Consider the following 13,560-nt stretch of genomic DNA (forward strand, 5'->3'; position numbering starts at 1 on the left):
CTAGCAGGAGAGAGAAATCTTGTCTGTTGGGCTCACGAGGTGTCCCAGTAAGAATAACCGAATGCTGTCTACTTAGGTGGTGCCTGAGTTAACTCCTGCAGAGAGAAGGTGGAAAGGTGCTGGGAGCCTTGTGTGTTTCTGGGCTCTCGGAGCCTTGCCTTTGGAAGCTATTCAGTCTCATTGAGGTTCCAGGACAAGCTATCTTGCTTATTCATTTTGTATGTTTTTCTTTGAAGTGTACATGGCTGTTCATTTGCTGACTCTTCTTTTAAGTGGCACACATTTACCTTTAGATAGTAAATTTTTTTTTTGCAACATTTAAGACACTTCCAAATCTTTATGAGGATTTAAAGGCAAAAGCTCAAATGGTGTGCCTAGTGCAAGGTTTGTCATTACGTCAGCAACGGCTGGGTGGGGTGTGCTTACCTAATTCAAGAATGCTGGAAACTGAGACAGGAGGATTGCTGTAAGGACAAGCAGCTAGGCTATCTTGGAAGACCCCCTGTCCTCCCAAATAAGGCAAGCAACCACTTACAGTCCTTGCTCCACATTGCCTAGCCATTAAGGAAAATGGTTGTAACTAAAAACAAACATTGTAACAGTTTCGCTTAGGTAGGTTTACATAGCAACAGAATTATTCCTTATGTTTACACATAATTAACTTGTATTTATACTGTGTTGATTTTCCCTGGCACCTTTACAAGATTTTGTGTGTATATGTGCTTTTAAAAGCAGTCACATTTGGAATTCTTTAGGTATGTGTGAGCAATCAGAATAATATCACCACACCTCTGTTAGTGTTTTGGTATTCATGTATGTATTTTGTTATATCTTTTTTCACCCTTAGATTTTAAAAGCTCCTATACATTTGAAAGTCACACAGGCAGTTTTCTGTTTAAAATGTTTTCATACATTTGATTCTAGTAATTAAATAATACTAAGGAATGGACTCATATGTTTTGACCTCTTTCTTTTGACTGCAAATTTGGTTGGATCCAACTCCCCCCCCCCTGCCCCCCCGCCCTGTCCCATGTACAGATAAGAATCAGCTGCCCACCAGAGGAAGCGTTGCTCTTTGGTATTCCAGCGATTTCTAAACCTAAGAGAGTGGCATCTAAAAAAAAAAAAAAAAAAAAAAATCAGAGACAATTAACATCTCCAATAATCACATCGTTTATAAGCCAAACTTGTGGTTAACATTTTGATTGATACTTTACAGTATTTTTCCATGCTCAGTGTCTATTATAAAACTTTAATTGGGATTTTAACAGACATATAGTTTTCCACTAAAAATAATATGAACATTTCCTCCATATATGTTAGTAGCCTTTAAGAATATGACTTCAAAGGCAACATACTACACTATCTTAAGGGACTACTAGCCTTCATTTTTGTGGAAATCCATCCTTAGTTTCCAGGTGTCATAAATATAAAGAATTCTGTAATGTATATTGTTGCTGGGACTGGCTCGGTTAAGAGCACTGGCTGCTTTTCCAGATTCCCAGCACCCATCTCTGGCTGCTCGCAACCATCTGTAGCTCTAGTTCTAAGGGCTTCATACCTTCTGACCACTGTGGGCCCCACACACACATGCTGTGCAGACATGCACGGAGACACAGCACCCATACTCATAAAATAAAAACACATCTTTAAAAAAACAAATCCCTTACTTTCTACCAAAATCCAGAAGCTTTTCAGCCAAATGGTTGCATTACTTTTTATAGAGTTTGACCCAGTCATACTTTTCATTAGCAGAATATGAGGCTGCCAGCGCTGCCAGCCACCGACAGCCCTGGGATTCATTTAAATAACTCTTGTTATTACCTGGCAAATGGTGAATCCTACCTCATCTCTTGTTGCCTTTTATTAGAGCAGTATAGAAAAAAAGATCTCTGTGGATTCATTCGTCTAACGCCTCTTCTTCCTTTCTATCTCTTTTACTCAACTGAGTCTTTTACCCGTGAATTTTTTAATATATCTGAACTTTAGCTATTAAAGGCATTGGTACTTCACCTGCTTAAAACATATCACAGTATGCCTGTCAGTTTACAGTACATACAGGCTGGGGCTGGGATGGAGTACATGTATGACATGCATGACGCCCTGGGTTCAATGTCCAGCACCAAAAGCAGTCAGCCACACGAAACCCTCTCACTCTGTCTGTCTCTGCCTCGCTCAGTCGAACATAAAGACCCCAAATAAGCAAACTAGAATACCATACACAATACCAAGTTTAGTATAAGAAATGTCCTTTGATAAGGTAATAGTTTTTCATCTTTTGAATTCTGAGTTTTCGAGACAGGGTCTGCAGCCCTGGCTGGCCTAGAACTCAGAGATCTGCCTGGGCTCTGCTGGGATTCAGGGTGGATGCCCTCATACCTTGTCCTTGGCCATTTAAAAAATACATATATTAAGTAGTATTTTCTATAGCTACTTTAAATTCCATTTTTGGATGTAGTTGTTTAGTTCTGATTTTTTGAGAGTCTCATGTAGCCCAGGCTGGCCTCGAACTCAGTACAAAGTGGAGGCTAGTGTTGAACTCTTGATCTTCCTGCCTTCATGTCCCTAGAGGGGATTATAAGTATGGATTGCCATTGCCTGGCTTGGTGCTCTCAAATTTGGATCTGACTTTACCACACAACAGCTGCTTGTAAGTTATATGCATCAAGGAACCGTACGTTTACTATATACTGGGTTTAAGAAGAGACCTTGGGGGCAAATGGTATGTGGTTCCACTACTGTCCTGTTTTTCGGAGGGTGCAGAAATGTGTGGAGCACATAACACTCTGAAAGACAAAACCAGCATCCTGTCCTCTCCACTCACTGGGACCTAACTGGTGAGCCTGGACAGTGGTCAGGGCAGTCAGTTCAGGCAGACAACTGGGTGACTGAGACTCCCTTCTCTCTACCCTCACCAAATTGATTCGTTGTGGGATGGAGTGGCCTGAAGCAACCTGTTGTTTTGGCACCCTGTGGACACCACCTGTTTCTTCCCTTTCTCACTCCAGCCTCCCACTTGCCGGTGCAGGGCGAGTGCACAGCGGAGCACAGCGGGGAAGCGATCGGTGTTGTTGCCGAGGAATGTTGCAATAAAGAGGAATAGATTGAGTTTTGCAAGCTTGTGTGTTCCTAAGACGCCCCACTGCTTTTGACATGGAGTGCTCCGGCTGAACGGCTCTGTGCTGAAGCCTTGCCGGCCCCAAGCGTTTGCTGCAGAGCAATTTCAGGCTGTATGAATGCTTAAGTATCATTGGAATTTACTGGGCTGGTTGTTTGCCAGCAATTACCATATTTAGCATGAGGAGACCTGGGGAATGAGGACATTTCTGACCAACCAAAGAAGGAAACTCTGAAGGACTGCAACTCCTTCCTCTCTTTCTTTCTTTCTTTCTTTCTTTCTTTCTTTCTTTCTTTCTTTCTTTCTTTCTTTCTTTTTCTTCTTTTAATGAGGTGGTTAGGAGAACACCAGCCAAGCTAGGACTCTAATTTGTGACAACTGGTCTTTGTTTTTGTGCCCCTTCCACATAATTAATTTATGGACGGGCAAAGAGATTTGATAGTGGAGTTCTTTCTCACCCTGACGTACAATTCTGCCTTCGGGAGGAAGCAGGGAATTACTAGGCCTGCTTCCCTGCTGCCTGGCTCAGCCTGCAGGTGAGACTGTGGATCTATGGCTAGTTTCCACTCTTCTCACTTAAGATGTGCTAGTTTTCGGCTTTGTCCTGGCCTGAATTTATTTTGGCCTAGCCCTTGTCTCCACCCTGTGTTTGGAGACATCGGCCTTCGTGCTGTGGCTTAACATTCCTCTGCCTCAGTTTTTCCAGTACTGGAATAACCAGCCAATATAATTAACATAAACATTGTTTTTATAAAGTAAGACAACCTCCAACATCAGTACAGCCCTGTGTAGTTCAAAGAGCATCTCACAGGAGTTGCTCCTTTAATCCCTTCAAACCTTTGCTGGAGCCCAGCACCAAGAGGTCAGGTGGCTTTGCACTGCGTCCTGTTGCTTCTTCCTAGATGGTCGTTGGTCGTCGAGGGCAGGGCAGGCACTTAAACGCACATTTTGATTGTTTTCTTTTCTTTCTCTCTCTCTCTTTTTTAAATGTTCATTTCCTTCCCAAAAAGGTCTGCTGCGCTTTTACTCTGTAAGCATCATCCGTCCAGGGCTGTGTCGTGTGTGGTTCCTCATTGCGCTCACATGACCGTCCTTTGGGGTAAACAGTAGTCACTGGCGCTGTAGCTCGAGTTCGGAGATTAGAAAGTTAAGTCAGAGGGGCATCAGGCTGCATCCAGAGCCCTACCAGGGCCTCACAGCTGCTGCCCACTCCATGACTTCCCTGGAACACAGGGCGGGATGTGGAGACTGAGGCTGCAGTTAGTCGTTGGCTTAGTTTAGGTTCATAAATAGGCTTGATCCCAATGTTCTTCTGGGTTCAAAGACACTGCGCACACACTTTATGATAGGAATAACTAAACATTAAATCCCAGAGTCTTCTGTTTTGAAGAGCCAGCCTCTTAGGAAGCCTTTGTAAGCCTCAGTAAGGCTGGGATGGCTGTGTCAGCTGACAGGTGCAGCTGTGGCTCTGGCCTCCCCTTAGCTGCTCCACTGCCAGGACAGGCAAAAAGAATTCAGGGAGATTGGCAGGAGTTCCCGTTAGGTCAACATGGGTCTCTCAGCTCTGAGCTCTCTCAGGAGGACTGCTCTTAGGCGCACCAGTCTCTGGCTGTCCTCGGGACATTCCAGTGTGTGTCCAGCCTTTGTGAGGAAGTTGTCAGCTTTGTGGGGAGAAGGTGGAGGCACCAACAAGTTTGGTTCCCAGCTTACCAGCTTTTTTTCTTAGGACAGATTTCTTTGTGCCTTCCTTTTGCCGTCTGTGTAACGAGGAGAGTAGTAGTGTGTGATCTGGGGGCTTGTTGTGAATGTTAACTGGTCTGTGTGAGATTCACAGGACAGTGTCTGGAGTGCAGTGAGTGTGGTAAGGACTCGGCACTGATGTTCCTTTAGGTCACAGTGTGGACAGCCTGTTCATTCCCGCAGAATGGAATGCTTCATCCATCTTCCGGAATCTAGTGTGAGTGAGTGACTGCAGTCCTCCGTGAAGAACCAGGGACTTTTCAGCTTCCTGGTCAGGGGCTGTACCCTGCTTTCTTCTGACTTGGGGAGTGTTGAAGTCTGTTCCCTTCATGGGGTGGAAGTCCAACTTGGACAAGTTTTGGGTTCTGCTGGGAAGGTGGTAAGATTTTGCTTTTACTTTTTAACCAGGTGTGTGGTTATATGTTATGTCAGGCCACACTGAAGGTGTTGATCTTAGAGTAGTTTTAGATTCAAAACTCATTATTTTTTTAACTTGAGTTTTCAAGTTTTATTTGTATGTGTCTCTGTGTGTGGATGTTTTCAGAGGTCAGAAGAAGATGTCTGGTCCCCTTGGAGTTACAGGTGGCTATGCACCTGAAGTGCATGCTGGAAACTGAACTTGCTTCTTCAGGAAGAGCAGTCTTATGCACTGAGCCATCTCTCTAGCTCCAAGGTTCATACTTACTCTAGACTTTCTGTGATATGACAGATGTTCTTGTCTGCCATTCTGTACCATGGTGAGGGATATTAATAAGGCTAGGATACTCAATTCATTATCTCTGTTAGACATTGCAAAATAATACCAATGTGCGACACCTCTCACTACACTTGCAGAGGCAATTGGAGGTTCTCAGGCTGGGAGCTATCCTCCTACTTCATACCCACTTTAAAGATGGAGAAACTGAAGCCTGTAGAAACAGAGTGTCTGCCAAAGGGATAGGCGCCAGGCCAGGGCCAGGGCCAGGGCCAGGATTTATGCTCCTGATTTCTGGTCAGGTGGTTTTTTGTTTTGTTGTTGTTGTTGTTTCTCTCTGTGCTTGCTCCTCAGAAGTGTGTCAGTGTGTTGACTATCTGGGTTTTGAGGTCTGAGGGTTGCTTTCAGAGCCAACAGCAGTGACGAAGTAGGAAGGATGTGGGGAGGGCAGAGGTGTAGCCATCTTGAAGCTGTCTCTGAAGTAAAGATCTTGTTTCCTGGGGACTCAGGCTTGTCCCTTTGGACTTCTTTGTCATAGTGAGGGTAACCAGTGGGCCTGATGTGACTGATGATTCAGAGTTGGCTCATCCAGGACTGGGAAGCTGCTGTGTCAGATGGACGTTAACATTTGTTTCCCGTGGCAGCTTGCTTATCTCAAGTCTTGGCAGCCTTGGACAAATGGTTGTTAGGGTTCTTTTGTTTTGTTTTGTTTTAAGACAAGATTTCAGATTCTACTTTGCAGATTTTGTGAGCCACCTTCTACCTACCACTCCCTTCTGCTCCCTCTGTAATTATTTTTAAGACTTTGTTTTTTCATTGTGGGAATATGAAAGGTTTCTTTTATAGTCTAAAGATATTTATAATTATTGGTAAGCACACAATTGACAGAAAATGTTGTGTATTCATTTTAACTTAAGATATCCCTAAAACACTTAAACTATGTTCCCTATAATTTGGATCTTCCTACAAAAGCAGTTTAAGCTACTTTCTGAGAAGACTGTACTAAGGGGAGGACTATCTGGATATAACCTAGATATGTATGAAGACACTCTGGAGAAACTGCAGTGCCTGTGTGAAAGGTGACCTAGGACATGTCCCCTTGCTCATAAAGTAAACCAGACAGACACCTCCGTTCTCATGGAGCTTATGTGGTTTCCAGTCATTTGCATGTTCTGAGGGCTTAAGTCCTTAGAGTAAGCATTATGATTCCTGGTCACAGAAAGGCCAGGGAGTGGCCATGCATGTGACTGTCCTAGCCAGTGGATCAGAGCAGCGGCTGAGCACTGGCTTGACACGAAAGCTGACCCCCAACCATAGGGCAGTCTGGAGGAATCCTGTGTCCCATTGATGACTTAGCTTTGAGTTTAATCATTTATGTACTGAATTGACACTTGGTTCTTAGCAGTATCTTCACTCCGAATAAATACCTGCATAGTGTTATGGAAATTATTAAAATTTCCACTTCTACTTAGAAGAATTCTAGTTCCTTCTGATTTTTTTTTAACTAGGAAGGATGTATTTATATTGATAGTAATGCCAAAGAGTTGTTTACTGGTCTCGTCTGTGTTTTCTCTTGACCCTCTCAAAGAAACTCTTCAGTAGATTGGGACCAGGAATGAATAGTATAGCTTTTATATTTTTATTTTTTATAATAAGAAAAAGTTTAGAAAGATTGGAAATGGTAGCTCGGAGTCCTATTTGTGTTCAGAAATGTTTTCTGGCAGGCTTTTTGGTTACAATTAGCTTTCTCTGGACTGTGCAGTTGTCTTCTTACTGTGTCCTTCAAAAAGAGATGTGTAAAACAGATTGGAATGCTTCAGTCTCTCAACACTGGACACAGCCTGCTACTAAAACTACCCAGTACTAACCTGTCCTCACCAGAAACCAAAACTACCCAGTTTCAACCTGCCCTGCCTCAATGTTAGTTAAAACTACCCATTCTAACCTGTCCTGACCAGGAAGTTTGAACTGTGTATGGCATTCTGCACCTGTCGCTCGCTCCGGGCCAAGAACGAAGAGGCCTTGCCTTTTCCATGAGCATTCCTCAGTGTCGTCTCCTCTGGCACTGAGAACTAGCAGTCATTTGCACTGCTGTTTGTGAGAAGAGGGAACCCCAGAGCACCCTTTCTGCTTTGCAGCGCAGGCTTGTCCTGGGCACACAATTGTGCATGTGAGTCTTCTCAGCACACCCGGTTTCTGCCAAGGACTTGCTGTGCTCCCCACCAGTTGAACAGTGACGGGGGGTGGGGGGGGGAGCAGCGTAAAGACTGCGGCAGTCAGCACTGGTCATTTCTCAGCAGCCAGCAGGATGCTTAGATACGCTTTCTGGACGCTTGGGGTTTGGAACATGGATAGACTTGGCTTTGGTTCTTATCAGCTGGGAATATCAGAGAAGCCATTGAAGTCTTTAGGTCCCAGGCCCCTCATTTGTGTAGTGGGAGTAATAGTAATAACTAACTTATGGAGTGCTCTTAAAGACTAGAGACATTTAATTATGCCTGTGTGGCTGTGGGCACAAAGGTAGGGGGTCCCAGAACTTTAAGTGTCATTAGGCTTATGGTAATTCTACATTCCCTGGGCCTGTTTGTTTCAGTGACTCCCGTTTCGCTCTGCTCTGCTACCAAGGCAAGATTCTGGATTACCCAGAATGCAGGCCGAAAGCTTTACCAAGAGTCTGCTACTCTTGTTTGCAGTGGTTTTGTTCATAGCATGCAGCCTCTTGCTCCTCTCACCTCAGAAGCCATCGATTCATAGAAAAATACTGTTCAGGATTTCAGAGTAAAGCTGCAGAACTCTGCCAGTGCCAAGCTACGTGGTTGGATTATTTCTGTCGTTAACCCCCAAGTCCATGGTGTCAGGTGCCAGGGGCTGTTTCCAGCACTGGGCCTCACACAGACATGTGATGGGACTTCCACTGAAACTTGTGCCAGAGAAGGCTGGAGGTGGGTTGGGGATTGGGGTCGGGTAGGGGGTGGGTGCCTGCTCCTGCCTCTGACTCCTGAGTGTGGCTGAGACAGCAGTGGAACCGTGGGGAAGCTGCTTTCAGAAGTGGTTGATGCTACATCACCTAATGATGTACATGTTTGTGCCCTGTGGGCTGGGGAAGGGGCTTTCCTGACATAAATCTTGTTGCCATTTATCATTTCTGGCCTAAGTTGGGGGAGGACTTTTTTTGCTTCATAGAACTTTAGACTGGGAATTTTGTTTTAATGAAACACTTATATTAAATAATGTTTCTCAGTTTATATTCAACCCTATCTTATTTGAGCCTCAAATCAACTCAACCATAGATGAGAATAATGAATATTTAGTAACTTCAGGGAATTCTTCTAAATCATGTAGTTAGTGTCTGACAGAGCCAGGCCTGGGACCCACATTCTTACATGTCTGCCAGCTCGCCTTTATATACCACATGCTTCCTTCAGAGCACCCCTCATCTGGATTCTGTTCCCCATGGCCTGGAGCACTTTTCTCCTGTCTGACTATCTCTGTTGGCTAGACTTCAAGGGTGCCTTCCCCAAAGCTGGGCTGTCCAGGTGTGGCTCTAGTCACCTGTCCCTGTCCCACCTAAGCAGGATGGATCCAAGGAGAAGCTGGCAGAAAGTGTCACTGACACAGCTCAGCCGCCACAGGGGGCCTGTGCCTGCTCACTCAGCATCACACTCTTCCCTGCTTGTTTATTACCCAGTCTTCATATGTTAAGCTTGCTTTCTTTCCATGTTGCCAGAGCAACTGCTCCTTAAAGTTCCCCAAGCGTACCCTGGACGTGCTTGTGTTCACCAGCAGCTCCAGCACTCAGCAGGCTGAGGAAGAACCATCTCCGTTAGTTCAAGGCCAGCCTGGACTATATAGTAACTTCCAAGTCAGCCTGGGCTAAACAAAGCGAGACCCTGTCTCAAACCCAAAACAAAGGCTGACAAACTGAGCTGACTCAGAAGATAAAGGTGCTGCTAAGCCTGGCAGCCCGAGGTTGTTTGATCTCTGGAACTCAAGAGGTTTAAAAAAAAAAAAAATCAATTTCTGAAGGTTGCCCTTTGACCTCTGCATGTATGCTGCTGCACATGCATCATGGGTACACACACACACACACACTCCACCTGCCTCCCAAAGTTACCTAAGGTTTGTCTAGAGTACACAGCAGTGAGGAGCCACTCCTTAGTGTAATTTTAAGCTCTGGCTGGCAATGCTTCCTTCCTTAATCATTATAACAGTAAATAGAACCCGTGCTGCGCATGCACACGGGTGTGTCCGCAGTGCACTGTCACTTACACAAGTGCACTTCAGGTTTCTTCTTTTCATCAAAATGAGGAAATAGAACATGTTTTGTTAATGGTGATTTTACAAGGAAGTGTGAGTTCAGGTTCTGTGGGCGTGCTAAGAGATAGAGTTTAGGGGAGGAAAGGCTGCTGCTGGATGTTAGCTGCGAGATGTTCAGGAGAGAGGAAACCCACGCACTCATGCTGTGCACTCCAGATGTGCCGCTCAGGCCTGAGGTAATGGTGATCTGAAAGCCCTTGCCTACATCCATGCTGTATGGACCATTTATTCAAGAAAACCCTCTTAAAATGTGCTATTGGTCACAGGTGTGAGGGGCTAATTAAAAGTTTGATATGTGAGCTCTCAGAAAACACCAAAGGACCATCATTTTGACTCCTGCAGCTGTCCAGGTGGGTGCTTGTCTTGGCCCGTGGTCATTGGAGCACGTCCGTGAAGGCTGCTGCACCTAGCTGTACCAGGATGGCGCTGCACTCTGCTCTCTAGGAAGGTGGCAGCTGAATCTCTGGTGCTGTAATCCCTAGAACTCCGAGACAGCAGGGTTGCTCCCCAGCAAAGACGGCGTTTCAACATTCATGTAATCTTCTCATAGGAAGCTGGGGGACTCTAGATGTGGTTGCACACAACCCTAGTACTTGCGAGGCTGAGGCAGGAAGATTGTTAGTTCAAGGCCACCTAGACTATGTAGCAGGATGAGAGAGGGAGAGAGAGAGGGAGAGGGAGAGAGAGAGAATATGAATGTGTGTATGTGTCTGTGAGAGATGTAGGGGGAACATAAATTAGTACCTTTGTTATATCTCAAGCAGGGGTGAAGTTTTAAATCTGAAAATTTGGATATCTGAATTAGAAATTGGGCATCCCTAATAGGTTAAGTTGGTGTGTGAGTGTGTGAGTGTGTGTGTGTGTGTGTGTGTATGGAGGAACAATAGACTTTGGAACTTTTTTTTTTCAGAAAGGATATTTATCTCTGTATCTCTTCTCAGTTGGCAGAGAATAGCTATCTAGAGCACTGCTCAGGCCTCCTGAAAGATAGATTTAGGGAAGTTGTAGCTCGCTTAATAACCATCTGTGGAGTGACATAGATTGACACACCCAATTACACAAGCCTGGAGTCTGAGAACTGGTGATGTGCAATCATCTCATCCGCATCTGCTGGTCATTATCAACAGCGATAATGGCTCAGCTATTTCTTCAGGGCCATGAAAAAAGACAGGGTAGCTCTATCAAAGGTTAAGTCAGCTCTGAAGAGAATAGCCTTTCCCACCCTCTTCTTCCCAAACTTCTCTTTAAACATTCTCTTTTGAGAGGTTTTGAAAGAATTCATTTTGTTTCTTGTTTTTCAAATATATGTATATATATGAAATATATATATATGTATCTATATGACTATATATGAAAAACAAGAAACAAAATGAATACATACATACATACATAGACATGTGCATATACATATGCTGCTCCTTCTGAAAACAGAAAAGATCAAAGTATTGTAGGCCATTTTCTCAAATTGAATTTCTTTGTCATGTGCAAGCTTTTGGTGACATCACAGTGCTTTATTTGTGTGAAGGTATTCATTCTTTCTAGTTTATGGTTTTGTCACATCTGCTATTAAGTCACCTGTGGGCAATTTTCTAATGCAATGCATTTGGGTCACCATGAGTAGGAGGGAAGGAGTCAGTTTACAGGGATGATTTGCATGTGAGAACATAAGCTGTACTAGTCTGTCCACACTCACAGGGGCATCGGTACCTTTTACAGAGACTGGGCAGTGTGTCTGCAGATACTGAGGCAGGCATCCGTGCGATCTCAGGCCAGCTTGCTCTGTGGGTACCAGGGTGAGTTAGGGACAACAAAGCCAGCTCCCCTGCCTGTTCCTCTTTGTAGAGCTGGAATGTTAGTTGGCAAAAGTGTGGGCTCTTCTTTTAGGAGATGTACTGTTGGCTCTGGGAGAGTGTGCTAGGATTCACGTCCTCTGTGGGAAGAGGACACACTGTTGCCTTATCGTAAAAGTCATCTTACTGTCCCTGAACCATGCATGGTTCTGTGGCTATCTAATGGCACTGCAGGGCTTCTGGCTAGGATGGGAAATAGGCAGTGTCATGGAAAATACTGAGCTTCTCCACAGCTTTCTGTGAGAGGAAGTCCCATGTGGTAGATGATCTCTGATTTTGCCAACTGTAGCTTTGGTGTTTTAAAGTTTATGTGCCTTGTTTTTGGAATGTGTCTCTCTCTACAACACAAATGCTTAATGAGGTCTCATTGTTTTGACAAATGGTCAGACACAAGGGGGTCAGAGCAGTGCTGTTATAGCTGGGACTAAGAGTGTTATGTAGGCAGTGGTGATGGGCTTGTTTGCTGTTTGAGAACTGCTGTAGAATATGAGGAAGCACCCCGAGTCGAGTTTCCAGAAGTCCAGGTAATGACAATGTGAGCCCAGGGTATGTGCTAGATAAAAAGACCAAAAAAAGCAAAACTCTTTGGAGCCATCCATTTCATTCATTCATTCATATATGCATGCATGACTAGACTCATTCAACAAATATTTAAGTGCCCACCAGGTGCCAGGAACTGAATTGCTGGGGGTTTTTGAAGAAAATGCTAAAACCTCCATTTGTGGGGCTGCAGTGAGCATAGGCCAGCACTGACTTGTTCCTGATGGTTAGTGATGTGTACAGGTAAGCCTGCCCTTTTCTCTTGGGCTTTTGTTTGGAATCCCTGCACTTTGTTACAGTGGCCTCCCTGCTAGATACAGGGTAGCTGATGATGCATTTAATCCTTAGAAAAACCTCAGTGACTTAATCAGGATGTAAAAGATGATGAACTTTGAAGAGGTCATAACTTGGGGCTGAAGAGGTGGCTCAGCAGTTAAGAGATCACTGGCTGCTCTTCCTGAGGTGCTGGGTTCAATTCCCAGCACCCATTGTCAGCTTACAACTGGCTATAACTCCAGTTCTAGGGGATCTGATACCCTTTTCTGACCTCCTTGGGTATTGCTTACTTGTGGTACATAGATATATATGCAGATTAAAAAAGACACTGATAAACAGAATATATATATGTGTGTGTGTGTGTGTGTGTGTGTGTGTGTGTAACCAGTTTGCTATGTATCAAACAGCACATTGTAGGAAAAGAGTGGACTCAAGAGAAGGTACCACAGTCATAAGTGTTGTTTGGGGTGTGTATGTGTATATGTGGTATAAAGTATATTTTTACCCTAGGTTATTATAAAATGTCAGCAAGATACAGCTTCCTTAGCTGTGGACCCACAGATTGGTGTTAGCAGATTGTGACATTTAGGCCTTAGAAAAACTAAGTTTCCAAGAGCACGGAGATAGTAGCCACACAACACCCAGTCACCTGCTCCCTTGATAGTGCTGAGGATGCCTGGGAATCAAATCTTATCTTCTGCGTGGTGCTGTGGATGCTTTAGAGATGTTGACAGAACCTGAAAAGGGAAGCTGACCCTCACCTGCTGAGTAGGTGAAAATTCGGCCATGGAGTCCCACTGTTTGCAGATAAAGACAGAACATGTCTCCAGGGAATTCTGGCATGGATGATGGAATGAGCGTGATAGCCTTAGTGATCAGCACAGGCTGCGTGTGATGTTTCTGTGTTAGCTCATGTAATTGCTAATTACTTTGGCAGAGGGGCCGTAGCTGTTGGGAGTGAGAAGGGCGCCTATCAGCAAGCCCACATTTCTGTACGCTGCCTTCAGTTCCTTCTTTTGTTTCTG

At 44.5% G+C, this 13,560-nt stretch overlaps 1 protein-coding gene and 1 long non-coding RNA gene across 2 annotated transcripts in view; one reads left to right on the plus strand and one right to left on the minus strand.

Annotated features, from left to right (window-relative positions):
* The window catches only part of Notch2 (notch 2), a 136,830-nt gene that overhangs the window by 7,962 nt on the left and 115,308 nt on the right, over positions 1-13,560 (plus strand). The window lies entirely within an intron of this gene.
* Positions 807-4,609, minus strand: Gm40103. Its single transcript, XR_001783932.2, has 2 exons — positions 3,956-4,609; positions 807-1,114 (listed from the first exon to the last, which is right to left on the minus strand). It is a non-coding gene; the product is annotated as a predicted gene, 40103 (long non-coding RNA).

This window comes from Mus musculus, chromosome 3, assembly GCF_000001635.26.
Source record: "Mus musculus strain C57BL/6J chromosome 3, GRCm38.p6 C57BL/6J".
Lineage (NCBI taxonomy): Eukaryota > Metazoa > Chordata > Mammalia > Rodentia > Muridae > Mus > Mus musculus.